Raw genomic sequence first — 10,872 nt, 5'->3', positions numbered from 1 at the left:
AAAGATATAAAAGATTGGATGACGCACAATTTTCTTTTATTAAATCCAGATAAGACAGAGGTAATACTTATCGGTTCAAAAAACCGCCCACAAAACCTCCTTCAATACAACTTTAACATAGTGGGGTGTCCTGTTACTTTATCCTCTACAGTAAAAGACCTGGGTGTTATATTAGATTGTAACTTGTCTTTTGAAAATCATATTTCATATGTTACAAAAACAGCCTTTTTTCACCTTAGAAATATTGCTAAATTACGTAACATGCTATCTGTTTCTGATGCAGAAAAGCTAGTTCATGCATTCATGACCTCGAGACTAGATTACTGTAATGCTTTATTAGCTGGTTGTCCTGCATCCTCAATAAACAAGCTACAGTTAGTCCAAAATGCCGCCGCTAGAGTTCTTACTAGATCAAGAAAGTTTGACCATATAACACCAATTTTATCATCACTACATTGGTTACCTATAAAGTTCCGTATTAATTACAAGGTATTGCTACTGACTTATAAAGCCCTAAACGGCTTAGCTCCAGTTTATTTAACGGATCTTCTATCGCCCTATAATCCATCGCGCTCTTTAAGATCACTAAATTCAAGGCTTCTGGTCATACCTAGGGTATCCAGATCCACCAAAGGAGGGAGAGCATTTTCACATTTAGCACCAAAACTCTGGAATAGCCTTCCTGATTCTGTTCGTTGCTCAGATTCGCTCTCCCAGTTTAAAACTAGATTAAAGACGCATCTCTTCAGCCAGGCATTCATATAATATTTTAATCTTACAGTTAAATCCGGTCTCTACTTCATAAACGCCAGAGGAGAACTGGCCCCCGACTGAGCCTGGGTTCTCCCAAGGTTTTTTTTTCTCCATTAGGTCACCTAATGGAGTTTTTCGGTTCCTTGCCACTGTTGCCTTTGGCTTGCTCAGTTGGGGATACTTAATTTGATTAATTGATTCAACAGTGCTATTGATCTGCATTACCAAACGTGGATGTTTTACACCAGAAACATACACTGATGTACTATTTTATTTAATACTGTGAAGCTGCTTTGATACAATCTGTATTGTGAAAAGCGCTATATAAATAAAGTTGACTTGACTTGACTTGACTGTGAAGCTGCTTTGATACAATCTGTATTGTGAAAAGCGCTATATAAATAAAGTTGACTTGACTTGACTTAAATAAACATGATGCTTAAATGAAAAAAATAAGTAATGTGGAATTGACAAGTTAAATTAAGCATTAAAGGGTAACTCTTGCCAAAATGCAACCTAGGGTCTTTTTGTTAATCAACCCGAGACAAATTTTCGTTTAAAAGCATAATTAGAATGGAAACGCCACTTTTAAGTATTACCGTATTTTCGTTTTCGGTCAAATTGCCTTTTGAACGTGAGCATCAAAAATCGCTATTTTTAAAACACCAAGAAGGCTCGACACAACATGAAACTGTGTTTGAAGTATCACCAGGGGCTCTACACATGAACTCGAGCATTGAGAACATTGTTTGTGTACACAGAGTTTACTAAAAAGAAAGATTTTGAACAACTCACTGTAGCTGTGTCCGCCGCCATTTTGTCAGTCAAAAATAGTCGATCTCCGAATGCAACGTAACAGGGAGGAGAGTAAAGGGAGAGTAAAGATGGAAAGCTTCTAAGCTTAGTTCCAAATAAATTCACGGATAATTTGTTGTTTTGTCGTTAGTGAAAATCAATATTGACCTGGAAAAAGGATGCTCATATAAGAAGCAATACTAAAATTCAGAGTCAGTTCGGAAATCGACTATTTTTGCATTTTGGCGAGAGTTACCCTTTAGGCTTAGTTACTTAATAATTTTAAGGCAAAGGGTTTACTCATTTTTTAACTGAATACTTTTTATTGGACCAATTTGAAGCCATGTAAACCAGCTACCACCTGTTTTAGCTGGATTTTCCTTGTCTAGAAATAAGAATATTTGGATTACAAACATGTTGGGTTTCATTGTTTTATGGGGACTTTCCATAGACATAGGCCTACTATTTTTTATACTGTACAAACTGTATATTCTATCCCTTAAGTCTAAACCTACCCATCACAGAAAACTTTCTGCATTTTTACATTTTCAAAAAACATCATTTAGTTTGATTTATAGGCTGTTTTCCTTATGGAGACCAAAAAATGTCCCCACAAATACAAGGATTTCAGATATTTCCATCTTTTTGTGGGGACATTTTGACCCCTTAATGTAGGGTTTACCAGGATACACACACACACACACACACACACACACACACACACACACACACACACACACACACACACACACACACACACACACACACACACACACACACACCTCAGTCATCTGAAAATCAAAGTGCAAATGTGCAAAGATGCAAATCGACTTTAAGCATGTTAAAAAGCTGAAAAGGAAGAAAAGTGTCAGACGTTAACACTTGAAGATGACAGGTTCATTCACCTGAACTGGCAGATGTGATAAACATCATCTACATCTACACGAGCGATGCAACAGTGCAAAGTTAAAACACACAAATGAGCAAAGTGATCATACAGAATGTGAGATTTCAGATTTCAGTTCTCAGCTGTATGGACGACATGAAGTCAGAGATTTCTGAAGCAATTAAACATGCTGTTATCTCACAGGCTCTTCCTCTGAGCTGAAACACATGAAAAATGCATGAGCCAATCTCCTTCTGCATCTCCCGATAATGCCAACACTATGAAACCCACCGCGGCTCACTGAGATGCATTTGATGCTTTGCTAAATCAACTCAACTGAGACTCAAAGACTTTAAATTCACCGAGATCATTTTCAACTGGGCTACTTAATTTTTATTACTTTATAGATCACATATTGTGATAGTTTCTTGCATAAATGGCTGTATGTTACAGTAGCAGTAGCAGTGAGAATGTATTTATTTCATTTATTGACCCTATATGTAAAAAAAAAGGAACAAGATTTTTTAACCTGACTTCCTCCAATGTTCAGATTATTGTTCTAGAAATGTATGCAAATTAGTGCATTAGTGCATCAATTAGATCATGCATCATTTGCATATTTCAACATTACAGAATAACATTTCAGAAATCTTGAGATACAAAAAATGTTTGCAATTCATAATGTAATCAATCAACTGGGGAAGTATGGTGATAAAGCTAGGCCTATACCGTGTCTTGCCTTAATATGAACATTTCTCATCAAATTCTTCCAAGACCAAATGATCTGAGCTGCTATTTTGATCTGCTGGATAAAAAATGACCCCAGTGTCTGAGAAAAATCATGTGCAAATCCTGACTGCATGGTGGAGGACAGAGTATAAATTTTAGCCCGTAAATCCTGTCGAAAGAGGCCAGGTCCTCAGAGATGAGTCCTCGCTAACATCTCCATCACTGTCTGAGCCACATACACTGATACACAGCAGCTCTAGAAATAATTCAGCAAACAAGAAAAAAAAGAAAGAAAAGAATGAGTAGTCACTTATTTGACTTATAAAGTAAGTCAAAAGTTAATAATGCTCTGATACACTTTTAAAAAAAAATTCCAAAAGGAGTTTTCAAAGTGATGTCATGACATAGAAGAACCATCTTTGGATCCTCAAATAATCTTTCATTGATCAGTTCTTAAAAGAACCATTTTTTTTTCTTAGTTTGAAGAACAGTGATAAAATCTAAAGAGCCTTTTTACACGATAAGAACCTTTTGTGCAATGGAAAGGTTCCATGGAGGTTAAATGTGGAACCATTAAAGAACCTTTATTTTTAAGTGTATAAAACCTACAGTATGCCTGTTTTCATGCACACAAAAAAAGTTAGGTTTTGTCTTTTCATCTTAAGTTATTATGAATTAAGCTTCTCAATTAAAAAAAAAAATCATGTAACAAAAAGTATATATACAAATATATATGATATAGCAGTTAAAATGAGTATGCAATTGTAAGCCAAGGAGCAAGGAGTTTTACTTTTGATGTTAACGATTTATTGTAATTTTTAACTACTTTGGCATTTTGATTTATTAAGCAAATAGTTGTCACTTGCACTACAAGAATAATGACAGCAGGATAGAAAAAAGTGCATTAATGTCGCCCTCTAGTGGTAATAGATGCCAATGGCAACAAAGAACACAACTGCCATCTAGTGGTAGTTTCAGGGCAGTTTCATTACAGAGCATTAGTAGTTTTTACAACAGCTCTATTATGACCTATTCTTTATATTAAAAAACAAAATAGCATGTTATATAAAAATATCAAAGACGTGGCCAAATGCAGTGTTTGAACAAATTAACTTGAATTTCCTCCCGTCTGCACACAGTCAGCCATAGAGACGCAGGAAACAGTCATCTCTCTGTTAACACAGATAGCCTTGGCTTCATTCATTCAGCTGTCAATCAGACAGCAAACACCAGGCACCAACACTGGAGACAGGATGTGATGGACATTCATCTTGTGTCAACAGGAAGTACAGATAGAGGCTTCTGTGAAAACAAAGAGTCCCTTTGGTCTCTCCACCCATTGCAAGTCAAGAAAAGGACCCACTTCAAATGGCCCGCCTGACAATATCTGCACACAATAGATTCAGTGTGACATGTATTAGTTTAAAGATAAAGACCAAACGCGATAAAAAGAGGAAATCCGTGATCTCAGTTCCTGAACTTTCTAAAGAATGAAACATAAAACACAAGTTTCAATTACAAATAACTAAAGTTATCATGGGCATTGTAATGTTTAAAGCAGACGTCATAACAAATGTCAGTAGACTGGGAAGATTTTAATGCTGCCTTCGTGTGCTATCGGAATTATTGTAAATGTGAGTTGCCTATAGGTCAAAATTGGATATGAAAGCCATCACAAGTCATATTTTATTCAATTTACCACTGGGAAGCTCGGGGATAATTTTGATACCCAAGTTCCAGAGATGGGCGTGACACACGAGAATGACTCTCATTGGTTCATGCTGAAACTCAAACGTGCTGCACGAGAATGAACCTCATTGGTTCTCGCACGTCAAGCGAACATGCTTGAGCTTCTGTTTACCACAACTGATGTGTGAGTTGATGAATGTTAATATGTGAAAAAAAGCCTAAATTCAATCTTCATCATATAAACCGAATGTGTTTCTTCAGAAATTTTTGACTAAACCACTCAATTCATATGGATTAATTTTTATGATCTTTTTATGAACTTTTTGAAGCATCAAAATGGTAGTTGTGTAGCTGTCAGTGGATAGACAGAAATTGCTCAGATTTCATCAAAAATATCTTCATTTGTGTTCCGAAGATGAACGAAAGTCTTGCGGGTTTGGAACGACATGAGGGTGAGTAATTAATGACAGAATCTTCATTTTTGGGTGAACTATCCCTTAAAAAAAACTATTCAAAATGACAAGAACACAACAAAATTACTAAAACTTTAATGAAAATAAAAACAGAACATTTTAAAAATTAAATAAAATTAATATGAAAACGGAATATATATATAATATATATATGTATATAATCCCCAAAATTATCCCCATTATGTCCTGCTGCAAGCATCACTCATTTGTGATTCACACTGACTTTAAGATAATTTCCCTGTATATTAGCTTAGCTTGTTTTCTGAGGCGTAAAGTCTCCTAGCCGTGGATGTTGGCCGTGTGTCTTGTGGCTCTCGAACCCCCATGGAATGTTTCCTAACATGCGTTTGGCCAACTTTAGCTCAACACGGAAATCAGAACAAATAGGCTGTTCATGGCATCCAGCAGCAGAATGTGGATTTTTGGGGCGTGTGTTAGCGTAGCCGTTTGACTGGGCTAGTTTTTGTGTAGTCTGTATTACTGGGTGTGTCTGCTGGAAAACTGCTGACTACCTAAACCAATTAACGTGAACATCTGGAAAAATCAGCAGATGTGACGAAGTTCTGTGTATACCTCGACTTCCAACAGTCTCTCTCAGAACAACAACATCATCGCCAGTGGAATTGCACAGAACAAGAGTGACCCTGATTCACACTGCAAGATGCCAGAATTATGCAATTAAAATAATGTCTAGATGAATTAAAAATAGAGAAAATCTTGGGTGGAGCAGTTTACAATTCTGTTCTCTTTTTCACTAGTCTCTATAAAATGGCTAAAAATAAAAATTTACTTTTTATTCTTACTTTTTTTGTGACTCGGTGTCCAAATAAGCTCAAATAATCACTTAACAAAATGATTACGAAACCAGCAGAGATCTCTACAGCTGGACAAGGGTGACAGATTGTCTGCTGTCTACCTCTATGGATGTGTGTTCACTGATAGACTCAAGAAAGAGCCTCTTCCTGGTTCATCCAAAGAACACACTATTTGACTGGGTGTTTCAGTGATTTTACCGTGTTTAAGTGATGTAGTTACAACTTTACAACTTACAACAATCTTGAAAAATATTTTATCACAGTTTCCACAAAAATATTAAGCACAACTGTTTTCAGCATTGATAATAATAATATTTTTTATTATTATAAAATGATAATAATAAAAAATGTTTCTTGAGCAGCAAATCAGCATATTAGAATAATTTCTGAAGGATCATGTGACACTGAAGACTAGAGTAATGACAAGTATATTTGGAAATACACTGTCCGGACAAAAAAAAAGTCTCTGTTTGGATTTAAATAGGCAAATGATTAATAGTCAATGATTGGATCATTATTGCGGTGATTATTATATGTAGCAACAGTTCTAACTTCTAACCCTAATTGATGGAGTGTGTAGCTTTTCATTTCTTAAACAAACATGTAGGAAGACACATCATGGCCATATTCCAGGATGACAATAGGCGCATTTCCATTACAGATTTGCGCAAAACTTTTGCGATTTTTTCTAAATGTCGACAAAAAACGATTGCGAAATGACGGCGTTTCCATTTACCGATGTTATGTGACTAGAACTTCTTCTCGCAATAAGTACATCCAAAAACCATGGCAACGGACGTTGGTAGGTTTATGTACTATATCCCGGCCACTGCACTAGCCATTATGATTAATCGAAGGAGATGTATGTGTGTTTTCCAAGCATTAATGGTAATGAACAACCCTTATTATACTTGTGAGCGGCACATATGAGGAGTTTCTGGGTGTTTCTCCCTCATATCTGCTGTGAGGTCTTGATTGTGGCATTTATTTGAGGTTTAGAATCCATTATTCCTATAATTCTTTTGTCTTATATGAATTTAATAAAGAACTCTGTCTCGTATTCTGTCCAAACATATCGCGTCATCTACGTTCAGGTGAACTGTAAATGCGCAAACACTGTTTCCATTGCAGTTTTGCGAAATATTTGTTTTTCGAATTGCCTGAAAAATCACCTCATGCGAGCGGTAAAACTTTTTTGCGATAAATGGGAGTTTTTGCGAAATTGGCGTGTTTGCATTGTCAAGATTCATCAGGCTCAGATTGAATGGTTGTGAGGATCATCAAGAATCATTTTCACACATGAATCATCTCCTCTGAGTCCAGACCTTAAATTCATTGAAAGTCTTTGGGATGTGCTGGAGGAGACTTTACACAGTGCTGGACTCTTGCATTGACAATACAAGATCTTGACCAAAAATGTATGCACCTCTTGATGAACCATTTTAGAAGAACTGTTGCTACACATATAACATCCTTGAAACATATTAATTTCCACAATAATGATCCAATCATTGACTCTTAAGCATTTGCCTATTTAAATCCAAACAGCGACTTTTTTTTCTTTTGGCTGGGCAGTGTACATTCAAATAGAAAATGCTTTGTTTATTTTGTTTCAAAGTCTGATCATTCAGGAATGAACACCTCTCTTCAACAAGCCACACAATTTGATGAATCATGTCTGTAATACAAACAGACCAGAATGAATTCAAGTAAAATATTCCATTAGTAGGCTACACTGATGGATGATACTGACATAAGTCATTGTTGTTTGCTGTCTAATAGAATAAAAAGACTAAATGTTCTGGTGCAGACATGGGACAGGGATCAACAGACACGAGCGACAGCAAATGCATAAAACAGTGTTTCATTCTCTCTGACTTTAAGTCACTTCCTCTACGACCATTGTGCACTGGAGCCGCGGCCTTTAAACCAGACTGCTGTCATGGGACTGTCCTTGTGCTCCGTACTCATGCTAGTCACTGTGATTGAGAACGTTCTGCTACAAGCCAACTAACTAACTTCCCACATGAGGGTTTGTCTTGTCGATCTCTAGATCTTGGCCAAAAAAAAGCTGTGAAGCCGACCAAGCTTTATGCAAGTTATTTTTTTTACCTCGACGTTTCTTCCCGAGTTTGTTCTTCATTGATTTCTGCCACTAACATAATTGAGATATTTAGAAAATGATAAGATCATCTCAAACCACGAGCCTACAAAGCTCTGACAGCTTCAATTTCAGCAGGCGTAGAAGAAAGTTAACCGCCGACCTCAGAGAGCTATGCTGTGAAATTCCTAGCAGCTCGGTTTTCTAAAATGAATCAGACCTTGTAGCCAACATACAGTACCTGCTTTCTAAGGGCAAACCTGCCTCTGAGAAACACAGAAAAAAGCGTTCAACGGGACGGAATGTGTTTCTTTCTGTGGGGTATGTATTCTGAAGAAAGGTGTCTTTGTGTGCGCTGATTGTAAACAGCAGCAGTTCTCGTGTGTGCATCCAAAAAACAGCACATGTGCAGTTCAGGTGTACATGGATATTAAATGTTTTTCTTTCTGCCCACCTTTTTTTAATGGAAGCAGAGTTGATGAACCCCATTGGATCTGCTTTGAAGGTTTCAGATGTGTTGTGATGTTTAGTTACTGAGGACAGCTCAGCCAAAAAAAAAAAAAAAAATCTGTCATCATTTACTCACCCTCATGTTGTTCCAAACCTGAGTGAGTTTCTTTCTTCTGTTGAACACAAAAGAGGATATTTTAAAGAATGCTGGTAACCAGACAGGTGACGGAAGCCATTGACTTCTATGGTTTTTTTTAACATGAGAATGAACCTCATTGTTGCTGAAACTCAAACGTGCTGCGTAACATGAGAATGAACCTCATTGGTTCTTGCTGAAGCTCAAACGTGCTGCGTAACATGAGAATGAACCTCATTGGTTCTTGCTGAAGCTCAAACGTGCTGCGTAACATGAGAATGAACCTCATTGGTTCTTGCTGAAGCTCAAACGTGCTGCGTAACACGAGAATGAACCTCATTGGTTCTTACTGAAGCTCAAACGTGCTGCGTGACACGAGAATGAATCTCATTGGTTCTTGCTGAAGCTCAAACGTGCTGCGTGACACGAGAATGAATCTCATTGGTTCTTGCTGAAGCTCAAACGTGCTGCGTAACACAAGAATGAATCTCATTGGTTCTTGCTGAAGCTCAAACGTGCTGCGTAACACGAGAATGAATCTCATTGGTTCTTGCTGAAGCTCAAACGTGCTGCGTAACACGAGAATGAACCTCATTGGTTCTTGCTGAAGCTCAAACGTGCGGCGTAACACGAGAATGAACCTCATTGGTTCTTGCTGAAGCTCAAACGTGCTGCGTAACACAAGAATGAATCTCATTGGTTCTTGCTGAAGCTCAAACGTGTTGCGTAACACGAGAATGAACCTCATTGGTTCTTGCTGAAGCTCAAACGTGCTGCGTAACATGAGAATGAACCTCATTGGTTCTTGCTGAAGCTCAAACGTGCTGCGTAACACGAGAATGAACCTCATTGGTTCTTGCTGAAGCTCAAACGTGCTGCGTAACACGAGAATGAATCTCATTGGTTCTCACGCGTCAAGCAAGCATTTACCAGAACTGAAAGCTGAAAACACTGTTCGTTGATCAATAAAAGCCTAAATTAAATCTGTTCGTTATATGAAGTGCTCATGTCTCTTCAGAAGACTTGGATTTAACCGCTTGATTCATATGGATTTATGTTACGATCTCTTTATGAACGTTTTGAAGTTTTGGGTGAATAGATTTCAATGGAGGGACAGAAATATCTCATATTTCATTAAAATATCTTCCTTTGTGTTGAACCGAAGTCTAATAGATTTGGAATGACAGAATAATTAAAGACAGAATTGAAATGTTTTGGTGAACTAACCCTTTAAATCTTTGGGTCTTCTATACAAATTTAGACAGATCTGGAAAGTACTCAACAAATCCATCAAGATTACCTTATTCCCAATATGTCTGTAAATGATCTTAAAACTATGCAGATATAATAGAAACAACTAGAGTTGCTTGCTCATGCAAAAGTCCCCTCCTCAAAGCAAAGCTGTTCTATTGCTTTGCGGTTGATTTGGGTGGTTGCAGTCAATAACTCAAGTTCTAAGTATGTATTTTAAGTCAAGCTCCGCTATTACAAATAACCATAATCTAAGCTGCCTAATACAGCCAATACATATAACATTCCCCTTCAAAAAGCTAATGGAATGTCTTTGGATAAAACACACAGAGGATTGAGGTATAATGTAATTGGTTGCATGCCAGAATCAATAAACTCCACAGAGAAGTGGTCAGTTCATCTCTCTTTGAATTGAACTTTACAGGCTCAGAGTTTGCATATTATCTTGTATTTACTGCCTTCCTCTTAGACCTATGCCAACTTTTGGCTGTGCATGAGCACAGAAGAAATGCTTTAAAATTAGCACAACATAACTTCAACTCAAACAACAATTCCCCTATAATTTTGTCTATAAGACATCTTGTATTTTGTACACAGAAGTGACGCAAGTGCCAAAACATCTAAGGAATGTCATATTCTACCCTTTGGTCAGAGATTCAGCTGTCTTGATGACATAAGAACAGTGTGTTGGATCTAGTCTTGCAGAGCCAGACTTTTGGCAGATTCTGGCCAAAAACCACCCACTTCTAGTTTACAGTTTCATCATAGCTATATTAAATAAACACTTTCCCTTA

At 37.2% G+C, this 10,872-nt stretch overlaps 1 protein-coding gene across 3 annotated transcripts in view; it reads right to left on the bottom strand.

Moving 5' to 3' along the window:
* LOC308684086 (uncharacterized protein) overlaps window positions 1–10,872 on the bottom strand; it is a 48,579-nt gene that overhangs the window by 20,101 nt on the left and 17,606 nt on the right. The gene's annotated exons all lie outside the window — the stretch shown is intronic.

This window comes from Scardinius erythrophthalmus, assembly GCF_964197995.2.
Source record: "Scardinius erythrophthalmus genome assembly, chromosome: 23".
NCBI lineage: Eukaryota > Metazoa > Chordata > Actinopteri > Cypriniformes > Leuciscidae > Scardinius > Scardinius erythrophthalmus.
This window is presented reverse-complemented; position numbering and strand designations above follow the sequence as displayed.